The sequence below is a fragment of the Myotis davidii genome, unplaced genomic scaffold (genome assembly GCF_000327345.1).
Source record: "Myotis davidii unplaced genomic scaffold, ASM32734v1 scaffold64, whole genome shotgun sequence".
In the NCBI taxonomy this organism is placed as follows: Eukaryota; Metazoa; Chordata; class Mammalia; order Chiroptera; family Vespertilionidae; genus Myotis; species Myotis davidii.
The window spans coordinates 2,449,217-2,459,716 of NW_006296226.1; the positions used below are offsets into that span (position 1 = coordinate 2,449,217).

The following is a 10,500-nucleotide window of genomic DNA, read 5'->3' on the forward strand; positions in this document are numbered from 1 at the left end:
CGCTGATGCCTGAGTCCCATCGCAGCACTCACCCCTGAGGGGTTCCCCCTCCACCTCTGAAGTCCATCTTGGTATTTTCACTCGAGGCCCTGCTGACTCCTCAAACCATCTTCCCCTCTACACCAACACCCTCCCAGACACACCGACTCAGTGCTTGGCTCTCCGTGCTGTCTTTTAGTCACAGGGCTTTACACATTCTTCCTTCGTGAACAGTCTGTATTTACCCTTCTCTCTGACGCCCCAGGCATTTAATGAGAACCAACTGCAGGCAGCTCCACGGCGGGGGCTGGGGGTCAGAGGTAAGAGGCTATCTCAGGTCCCGGCCTCAGCCGCAGGACCGCACAAGCTGTCAGAGAGATGCGTGAAGAATCACCTCTCAAGTGTGGTGAGGGCTCTGAAGGCAGGTGTGTGCCCCTGGCTGCTGGGGCCTTGTCTGGGCTGTGACCACAGCTCAGCCTGGGCATTTTCTAGGGGGAGACGCTCAGGAGCTCTCCCAGTGTCAGGAGGTGGGGAGGAAGGGCGGGCTGGGGGAGGGATTTCCCAGGCGGATCTGTCCAGGACAGGTGTGGGGGTGAGTGAAGTGTGACCTGGGGTTTCACAGCGAAGACTTCAGGAGAGAGTGTTTTGAAGGAAGAAGGTGCCGAGCTCTGGTTGGGATGTGCAGGGGGAGGTGATACACATAGGATTTCAGTTTTGCAAGATGAAGAGAGGTGGTGGCTGCACGAGGGTAATGGCAACACGACACTTTGACTATACGTAATGCCATGAAGTGTACACTTACAGATGATGAAGAGGGTAAACTTTACATTATGTGTATTTTACCACATTTAAAAAATAATTACGTCTTTCGTTACAGGCAAAGGAAATCTGGACGCCTGGAATTGAACTGTATGTCTGTGTCCAGAGCGGTGACAGCCAATCCTTTCAGCAACAGCAGACTATTCCTCGGCAGTGAAAGGGAAGGGTAGGCTTGGAGAAGTTTCCTCCCAAGGTGAGGGGACGACAGTCTTCAACCGTAAGCTTGAGCCAGAGACACTCATTTTTTCAGACTGGAGGAGGGGAAGGAAGAAGAGGAGCCAGAAAATGAAGGAGGAGGGGTAAAGGTGAGGAGGCTCTGAGCATCTCAGGGCCACAGGCGGTGGGTTATCTGGAGAGGCGAGGACAGCAGGTAGGAGACCTGGGAAGAGTGAGATGGTTAGGTTGGGTGGTGTGGGAGTAACAGGGAGGTGCAATGCAGGGAGGACTTAGCCGGCTGCAAAGTACAGAGCACAGTCTGAAACTGTCACTACCCCTGGGGCAGAGGTCCTCAAAGCATGGTCCCTGGTCTCTCGACCAGCAGCCATATCCGGGAGCTTGTTGGTAATGCAAATTTTCAGGTCCCACCAGGGAGTTGGATTCTGACCCACAGAAGTCAGAAACTCTGGGGGAGGGACCTAGCAGCCCATGTTTTCACACGTGATTCTGATGTGGCAAAGTTCGAGAAACACTAGTAGAGAACACAGAAATCCAACAGAAAGTTCATATCTTCCTTATATGAACAAAATCAGCCTAGCAACTTCTGCATAAGAGAGCAAGAAATGCATAACTGCTTCAACGTCAACACAATTCATTTCTATAGAGAAACGCCAATGCACATTATTAACAAAATTACAGAAATATAGTCAATCTAATAAACTTTCTTAGATGAGATCTAGAAAACACGCCTGAGACCTAGGGGCTTGAAACTGTACAACACGGGTACCAGTCCCTGCTCTGTAACTACCTGTGTGCCCTGGCATGTGCCACAGCCCTGCAGGGCCTCAGTTTCCCCAAATGTAAAACCGAGCTGGGAAAGGCTCTTCTGAGGCCCCTTCCAGTTCTGACACTGTGTGATTCTTTCTGTCCTGAAAGTAATGACCGGAAACTAAATGCTTTTACATAGCTGAACCTTGGGATGGAAAAGAACATTTAACCAGCCAAACAGAATATAACAGTTAACTAGAAAACCTTTCCCAAGTTCAGCCAGTGCTAGTCTTGCACTTGAAGAACTAGAACTCTCCTTCACGAACTGACTTTCCCCTTAAAGCCACCGATGCCTAGAGTTATAAAAATACTGTACTGCCTGGATTGTGTTTGTGAGGCCACATGACTGCGACGCCCCAGAAAAATGTACATGCCCATTTTCATCCTGTAATATGTTTTTAATATATTTTATTGACTTTGTACAGAGAGGAAGGGAGAGAGTCAGAAACATTGATGAGAGAGAAACATCAATCAGCTGCCTCCTGCACACCCCCAACTGGGGATGCGCCCGCAACCAAGGTACATGCCCTTGACCAGAATCAAACCTGGGACCCTTCAGCCCCCAGGCCGACGCTCCATCCACTGAGTCAATCAGTTAGGGCATCCTGTAATATTTTTTAACCTGGGAAATCAGGGATGGTATTTTTTTTCGAGGAAGAAAATGGGTTAAAGTACCAAACCACACTGACCCCACCTATATAGCGTTACAACTCCAGGCTTCCTGATAAATGGCCCCCTGCTGACCTTGTGATCTTGTTCCAGGATTCCTAGATGCTGGTTTCCTTCCTGGTTTCTCTGCATCCAAGTCCCTGTCTGCACCTACCGGTCATCTGATGACCATCCTCTTGTGCCTGGGTCCTCAATGACACCTGCTTCCTTGCCTCTAGGGAAAGCAGCGACTTACTTCTGACCTCTTCCACCCAGGGCTGGAAGAGGAAGACAGGGTGCAGGTGTGAGTTACCAGGGAACCAGAAGATAAGGTCTAGGGCCGTGGTTGGCAAACTGCGGCTCTTTGGCCCCTTGAGTGTGGCTCTTCCTAAGCCTTGGGAGTACCCTAATTAAGTTAATAACAATGTTCCTACCTATATAGTTTAAGTTTAAAAAATTTGCCTCTCAAAAGAAATTTCAATCGTTGTACTGTTGAAATTTGGCTCTGCTGACTAATGAGTCTGCTGACCACTGGTCTAGGGCAGTGGTTCTCAACCTCGGCTGCACATTAGAATCACCTGGGAATCTTTTTTAAATCCTGATTTCTGGGCCTCATCCTCCAGAAATTCTGTTTCTTTGTTATGGGGTTGGGGGAGCACTGCATTAGTAACAAAGAAACAGAATTTCCGGAGGATGGGGCCCAGAAATCAGGATTTTAAAAAGATTCCCAGGTGATTCTAATGTGCAGCCAAGGTTGAGAACCACTGGTCTAGGGAGACTCTAGTCTTCGACCCCACCTCACCTGCATACCCTGGCTCTCCCATTTCATTAGGATTTGGTCAGTGAGAAGCTCAGCTGGCTTGATTGTCCCCCTTGTGCATCTATCCCAAACCCTCTCCCTCCTCCCTCCTCCACCCAGCCTGGATACATAAGTGACATTACAGGCTCTGGCAGTCATGTGGCAGGAAGGAACAGGTGAAGGGAAGCCTGACAGACGGCTGGTGAAGCAGGAGCAAAGCATGCCAATGGAGGTGCAACCAGAGGGGACCCGAGCCACGGACATGGACTGGGCCAACAATGTCAAGGAGGTAAGTTTTGTCTTTATCCAGGTAGAGGATGCCTAGTGCTAGGGGCGTTTCCAGGCTAATTTGCCTGCACTGATGCCGGAAGCCAATTCCAGCTTGTCAGCAGGGCTGAACATCTGGAGGTGGCTGAAGGCATTTCCCCAAACCTGAAAAGGATGCATAAAATGACTGCTTGCTGCCAGACAGCTGAGGGCATCTTAATCTACATGTTATTGCCTCCTATTGGCCAAACACCTGAACAGCAGTAGGCAGTTTTTCCCCAATCTGACAATGGATTCTGTAGACTAACCCTATCCTTTAATGTGTATATCTACCTTGCTTTAGGACAATTTGTGTTAATAAAAAGCAAGGGGTCCTGAGACAAAGAGAACTTGGTTTCTTTAGCCAAGCTCCTCTGGCCCCCTAATGCCTTTCAAAACTGTTTCTTGTCTCTGGACTCATTTAATCTACACACAGCGCCTTCTTCAGATTCCTGAACCCTTCTAGATGCTGGATCAAGACCACCGGCATTACACTGACCTCCAACCTCAAAGTCACATGGGGGTAGAGTGACCACACATCCTCATTTGCTAGGGTAGTCCCAGCTGAGGCTAGTTGGTTAGATGCAATTATTAATAGCCGCCCCTTTTATTCTCAAAATGTTCTGGTTCAGATGATAAGTTCTAGTCACTCTATTCTCGGGCCCCTAGGCCAGCAAAGTTCAAGTCCCAGTTAGAGAAGGCAGGTTAGCATTGGGAGGGACCGCCAGGCTGAGTCTCTCACCCCTCATCAAATGTTCCATTCTCCTCTCCAGCAGCCCCGCCAAACCATCACCCAGTGTTTGCTTGCATGCCTGTGCGGACAGCAGGCTCACTATTCCCTGCGGAAGTCTCTCTCTCTTTTTTTGGAGTGAAAGCTGTGTTATAAAAACAGCAGGATTCGAACCTATGTATACTATGATTGCAACTAAATAACATCCTTCAGTAAGGAAAAGACTGGGAGTGGGGGAAACTAGAAAACCTGCTTTTTCCTTCCACCTTATGGTCTCTTCAGGCAACAAATACTCACTGAGTGCATTTGATGTCTCAGGGGCACTGGGGACACAACAGTGAGTTAAACGCTCTCAAATTGAGGGGCATTCTACAAAACCACTGGCCTGCACTCGCCAAAAATGTCAAGGTCATAAAGGACAAAGAAAGGCTGAGGAACTGTCCAGATTAAAGAATAAAGAGACATGACAACCATATGCAACCCATGATCTGGGCTTTTCTTTGTGATAAAGGATACTATCGAGACAGCTGGCAAAACCTGAGTAAGTTCTATAGATTATAGTATTGTATCAATATTGGTTTCTTGATTCTAAAAACTGTACTATAGTTATATAGGAGAATGTCATCATTTTTAGAAAATACACAGAAGTGTCTATAACTAATCATTAAATGGTCCAGGAAAAATACCTACATAAAATAGCTACATAGAGAGAAAGGTAGAATAAATGTGATAAAATGGTGCCATTCGGGGAATCTGGGCGAAGAGTATATGGGAGTTCTTTGTTCTATTTTTGGAACTTTTCTGTGTCTGAATTAGGTCAAAATAAGAATTAAAAAGAAAACAGTAAGTCTCAGAAATTTTTCTTTTTAAGAAAGAAAGACTTCACAGAGTTCACGGTGCAGCTGGGAGACAGGTACTAATAATTACACTAATTAACTGCAAAACTGCACCCGTGAAAAGCTCTGTAAAAGGAGACAGATGGTGGCATGCGCGTGTATAGAGCCAGGTTTACCCAACTCAGGAAGGTGAGGGAAGGTAATCAGGGAGCAAAACCCCAAAGCATGAGTGAACTGAGGAGGGGAGAAGGCTCCCGGCTCTCACAGCCTCCGATTTTCCTTTTGCTCCCTGACATTTAATTTTTAATTTTCTCCAACAACCATGTATAAATTTGATCACCAGGTCAGGGGAGGGGAGGGGGCGGGGGGAAACAGCAGGCAAGGCCTGGGTCCAGGCAGTCATCCTCCCCTCTCCCAGCCCACCCGTGATTAGGGCCAGAGCTGGTTCCTGCCTCTCTTACTAAAAACCTCAGGTCTACACTGAGGCTGACTCACCTGAGGGAAGCGGGGTACAGGGGCCAGGTCTTCACATCCTGCTCTCAAAGCCAGACCAGTGCCTTTCATCAACACAGCATCCAGCTGGCCACCGCCCCTTTCTGGGCCTGGATCCTGCCCCTTAGAACATCCCTTCTGCACTAAGAGCTAGGACCGGTAGCCCTGCCCTGGGAGGGGCCATGACTCGCCCACAGCCACTCTCAGCACCAAAGTGCTTGTCCGAAGAGTCAGGGGCCTAACCACAAGGGAGGGGACCCTTTTCTGTGCCAAGTTCTGCCTCAGTAGGTTTTCAGTCATTAGCTCCTTTAAAATGGTCAATTTAAAGGACATAGGTTCTATTATCTTCATTTCACAGTTAAAGGACTTGTCTAGGGACAGACTTGGGTTCAAATCTGGATGTCCTACTTACCAGCAATGTGCCCTTTGGGTAGTGACATCCTCTCTCTGGGCCTCAGTTTTCTCACCCCATCTGTAAACTGGGGCTTATGGGAATCTGCAAGATTCTGGGACTAGAAGGTACTGTTTACCCACTTTTGAGGCTCCAATGGGCTCAGTACAAAAAATTCACTCCAAGCTACACAGTGCTTAAATATTTACTAAAAGCTTGTGTATCCTGACAGTAAATCATAGGACCTGAACTTTCCAGGGCTATTCCAATTTCAAATCCTCTGTCCTAACTTTCCACATAAACCATCAAAATGTCTCAAAAATTCCACTCTCTCAGTATCCAAACAACACCTCCCAGGCCTCCCTCCTCTTTCACAAAAAAGCCGCACAAACATTCTTTTTCAGACTACAGTTCCCAATCTTAGTTCAGAAAATGTAGTCAGGGAGCCCTGCTGGTCCCCTGAAGGACACGGGGTCAGGGATAAAAATCTGCGGCCGTCAGCACTCGCTCTCAAGTCTCAGACTCGGCTGTTTTCTGGCACAACAATGAAGTGAGCCAGGAGAAGGTGTACCACAATCGGAGCAGCACCCACAGAGGGGCCCAGGCTGGGGAGAGGAGCTCTGCCCTGACCTACCTACCAAGCGGCTGCTACTCACGGAGGCAGTCCGGTGGTCGGAGAGTTGCTACAAGGATTAAATGAATGACTTAATATTTGGAAAGCCTCAGGAGCAGTGCCTGCAGCCAGTAAACGCTCTATCAGGATTGAATAACTAAACCCAGAGGCATCCCAGGCAGAAGGTGCTCATACCTTGAAGTCAAGCCAGAGGCACCGCTCCTCTCCCAGGAAAAGAAGGGGAATGGGCACTGAGCCCTGGGTGGAGTGAAGCCAGGCCCGTACAGGGGGATGGGAGAGTACCCTAACTGCAGGAGGTGGGTCCTGCATTAAGTACGCTCAGAGGGGAAGAGTCACCACTCCTGAGACACACAAGTTCTCTTCATGCCTCTGAGTCTTTACATCTGCTGTTCTGTCTGCCCCAAGTACCATCTTTTCCTACCTTCAAGGCTGAATTCAAATGCCAGCGACTCCCCATGATGTTCCCTGATGCCCATCAAGAATGAGTGGCCGCCTCCACTGGTCTCTTTGCATTTGATTTACCCTCTTGTAAAGTAGTTATCAGATAGATAGATAGATAGATAGATAGACAGACAGATAACACACAGGTCAGTCTTCCCAACTCCGCCATGAGTCCTTCCAAAACAGGGGTTCAAGTTTCATCTCTGTAACCCTATTGCCTGACATATACTATCAATAATAATAAAAGCATAATATGCTAATTAGACTGGACGTCCTTCTGGATGACCTTCCAGACGAAGCCGGGGCTTCAAGGGGCGAGGCAGCCGTTGTGGTGGCGGGGTCTGAGGTAGCTAGCCACCACCGTGGCAGGGGCTGAGCCCCTTACACGAATTTCATGCATCGGGCCTCTAGTAGACTCAATAAATGTCTGAATTTGCTGTTAAATCTGTGCTCACAGCTGGTCTTCACTGGAGGCACAACTGGACGCTGTGTGATGCAAATCTCTAGGTTGGGAACCCATCACCAGGTCAGATTTCAGCCAGGCGCCTACCAAGCACTCCCATTAGTGCCCCCTGAGGCAGATGAAAGGAGACACCTGTGAGAAAGGAGGCTGCGGATGCCGGGGACCCAAACCAGAGCAGGGTGGACACTGACGAGGTCCTGTCCTGTCCTGTCTCTAATAGAGTTGGTAAGAAGAGCTGAGGCTTGGGAAGAACACCCGCAGGCTGCCCAGCCCCCACCAGCCCATCAACGCCATGGCAAGCATGGAGCTCCCTGGGCGTTCTAGCCCCTGCAACAGACCCTGGGAAGAGGTGAAGAGGGACTGGCCCTGCTGTCCAGGAACCACTGTCTGGCGGAAGGAAGGTGAGCACTGGGATTATGGTCAATAGGCACTCTCCACACATTGCTGGTTCCCTCCCAACGTGCCACAAACCCTGGGGCTGGGGTGGGAGGTGGGGTGCCATGTCTTCCTGTTCCCTCCAATCCCTGCAGCTGAGCCCCTCTGGTGGGTTGTTCATCTTAGAAAACGGAATCCTTCATGGGCCTGAACCCAAGGTTCAAAACGTCAAAATTCGTCCTTCTTGCTCCTAGACGCACACTACCTTTGCTAACACAGGTTCCTTATCTGCAAAACAGGGACCGGGAGGACTGAAATTAAACAATGTATGTGAAATCTCCCCGATCACAGTCCACAATCAATTGGCTGAGACCAATGACCAGCTGGGAACCCCAACTCCTGTGAGGAATAAGATGCGTCTCTAACCTGGGTCCTGACACTTGAGTGAGAAAGTGAAAAGCTACCAGGACACCTCCCTGTGATAAAATGCAGAACGGAGGGCTCAGAGACAGGAGCGGTGAAGCAGAGTGGGACCCTGCATTTGACCCTGTGTTAACGTAGGCTCTTTCTCCTGCCCCAACCTGTTCCTATGGGCCTGCTAGGTATCTGACCTGGCCTCTCCTTGAAAAGGAAGTCCCACCTTGTCACCCTGGATTCACTGGGGTCTACTGGCCAACTCTGCATCTCCCACCCCTGGCACGGCATCTGCCAAACAGAAGCAGCTTGACTACTAAATGCTGAGCAGAATGCCTCCGCCACTCAGATATGACTTCAGTAACTTGACCTTTTACATTCCCCAGCTAATGTCTAATTTGCATACAGGAGTCCATTTTAAGAGACGGCAAATCACCAGAGACAACTCAGGATCAATACAGAGTACCGAGGCACGTTTTATTCTACTCTAATTCTCTGCAAATTGGTATTCCATTAACTGTACGTGGGGTTTATGGGAGCTCGCTATAAACTAGAATATTTAACTAGAAGACCTACTCTCTGTCAGATAATAGCCTACTGTTAATGTTCAACTAGTCAACCTCAGAAAGGTTTCCAGCTTCCAATCTACTTCACATCTTGATGCAATCATCAGCAAAGTTATCTACTTGAAAAATCTCAGTACAATAAAGGGCATCTTGATACAGAACAAAAAGACCTGCCCATGGAATCAGGAAACCTGAGTTACATCCCAACTACACCATATAATGTGTAATCCGCTGTTCAACGCCTCAATTTCCTCACCTGTAAAATGGGAATGACACCAGCCTCCTGGGGGAGTTGTAAAAAATAAGTGAGTTGAGATTGTGGATACATTCTGTGTAGTTCTATAAGCCTATACAAAGGTTAGTTATTATAGGAAAAACATAAGATGAAATGCTCTGACAACTTCAACAGGCTAATGACAGAAAGCAGGAGTGGTTCTAAAAAGTGAGACAGGATATTTGCCCCCCCCCCCAGGGGATATTTGGCCCCCCCAGGGGACATTTGGCCATGTCTGGTGGCATTTCTGGTTGGCACAACAGAGGGAGAGGGATTACTACTGAAATTTAGTGAGTAGAGACGAGAGATGCGGGCTCAATAACCTACAATGCATAGAACAGGCCTCACAACAAAGAATTAACTAACCCCAGCCATGAGGTTAAGAAACCCTAATCTAAATAATCACAAAAGCTGAGTTTAGAAGCTTTTTAGAACAGAAATCTTCCTAACCTGGCTTTACTTTCAAGCATCATCTGCTTAAGCATTTGCAGAATGGATCCTCTCGCAAAACAGCTCTTTTGTAAGTACAGCCGAACTGCCAACTTCTGGAGTTCCTGAATGTATAAAACTGCTTTTAAAGAAGATGCTCTCCGATTACAATTCGCTAAATTGTTTTTCCAAAGCCCTTGACTTCAGCAGAAGTTCTCCAGGGCACAGAGACGGGGTCTGTCACTCTGCCACCAGGCCCTGAAGATGCTTCCCTGATTCTAATTTCCTGGTGAAATGGGAGCCACGGGGGTCTCTAAACGAATTAAATTCGCATCACGCCAACTGCTCACTTGCTCTGCGCCGGGCACAGTGCCAAACACCTCCACATAATTTATCCCACTTAATCCACCCACCCACCCAGTGAGGTGGGCATTATTACCGGCTGTCTGCAGGGGAGGAAACTGAAGATCAGAGAGGTTGGACAACTCGCTCAAGGTCACCAGCTGGCCAAGGGGGAGACCAACTTGACCGGAGGTCTCCAGTGTCCAAGTCACAAGCTCTTTGCACCGCCTCGGACAGCCCAGGTGTCAAGTTGTCTCAACTTCCCATGAATTTTTAAGGCAAGCGCAACTTCTCAGTAAGTTTAGGTTGCTGCAAATGGGAATTTCCGGGGGGGGGGGGGGGGGGGAGGGGGGGGGGCGCGCTGCGCGCTCACATACACTCCCCCACTGCAGCTGTCTCCGCGCAGGTACCTGGTAAACCATCCCGCGTCGCCTGCGGAGCGGGGAGGGTTTACTGGCGCTGGAGTTCATGCCAGGCCCAGGAAATGCCATCTTTGAAAGCCGAGAGGCGGATTCGCCCGGGGAGCTCAGAAGGTCTGGCCGCCGAGCTTGGCTGGCTCCCCATGGCCTGGGCGCCCC

General features: G+C 48.9%; 1 protein-coding gene across 4 annotated transcripts in view; it reads right to left on the reverse strand.

Moving 5' to 3' along the window:
• The window catches only part of PTPN3 (protein tyrosine phosphatase, non-receptor type 3), a 98,644-nt gene extending 88,159 nt beyond the window's left edge, over positions 1–10,485 (reverse strand). For 3 of the 4 annotated variants that reach the window (XM_015568770.1, XM_015568769.1, XM_006771149.1), the window contains exon 1: positions 10,333–10,485. The gene's annotated coding sequence lies outside the window, so the exon portion shown is untranslated. The remainder of the gene's footprint in view (positions 1–10,332) is intronic. The other variant, XM_015568768.1, reaches the window with a different exon arrangement.
• Between the last annotated feature and the right edge of the window lie 15 nt (positions 10,486–10,500).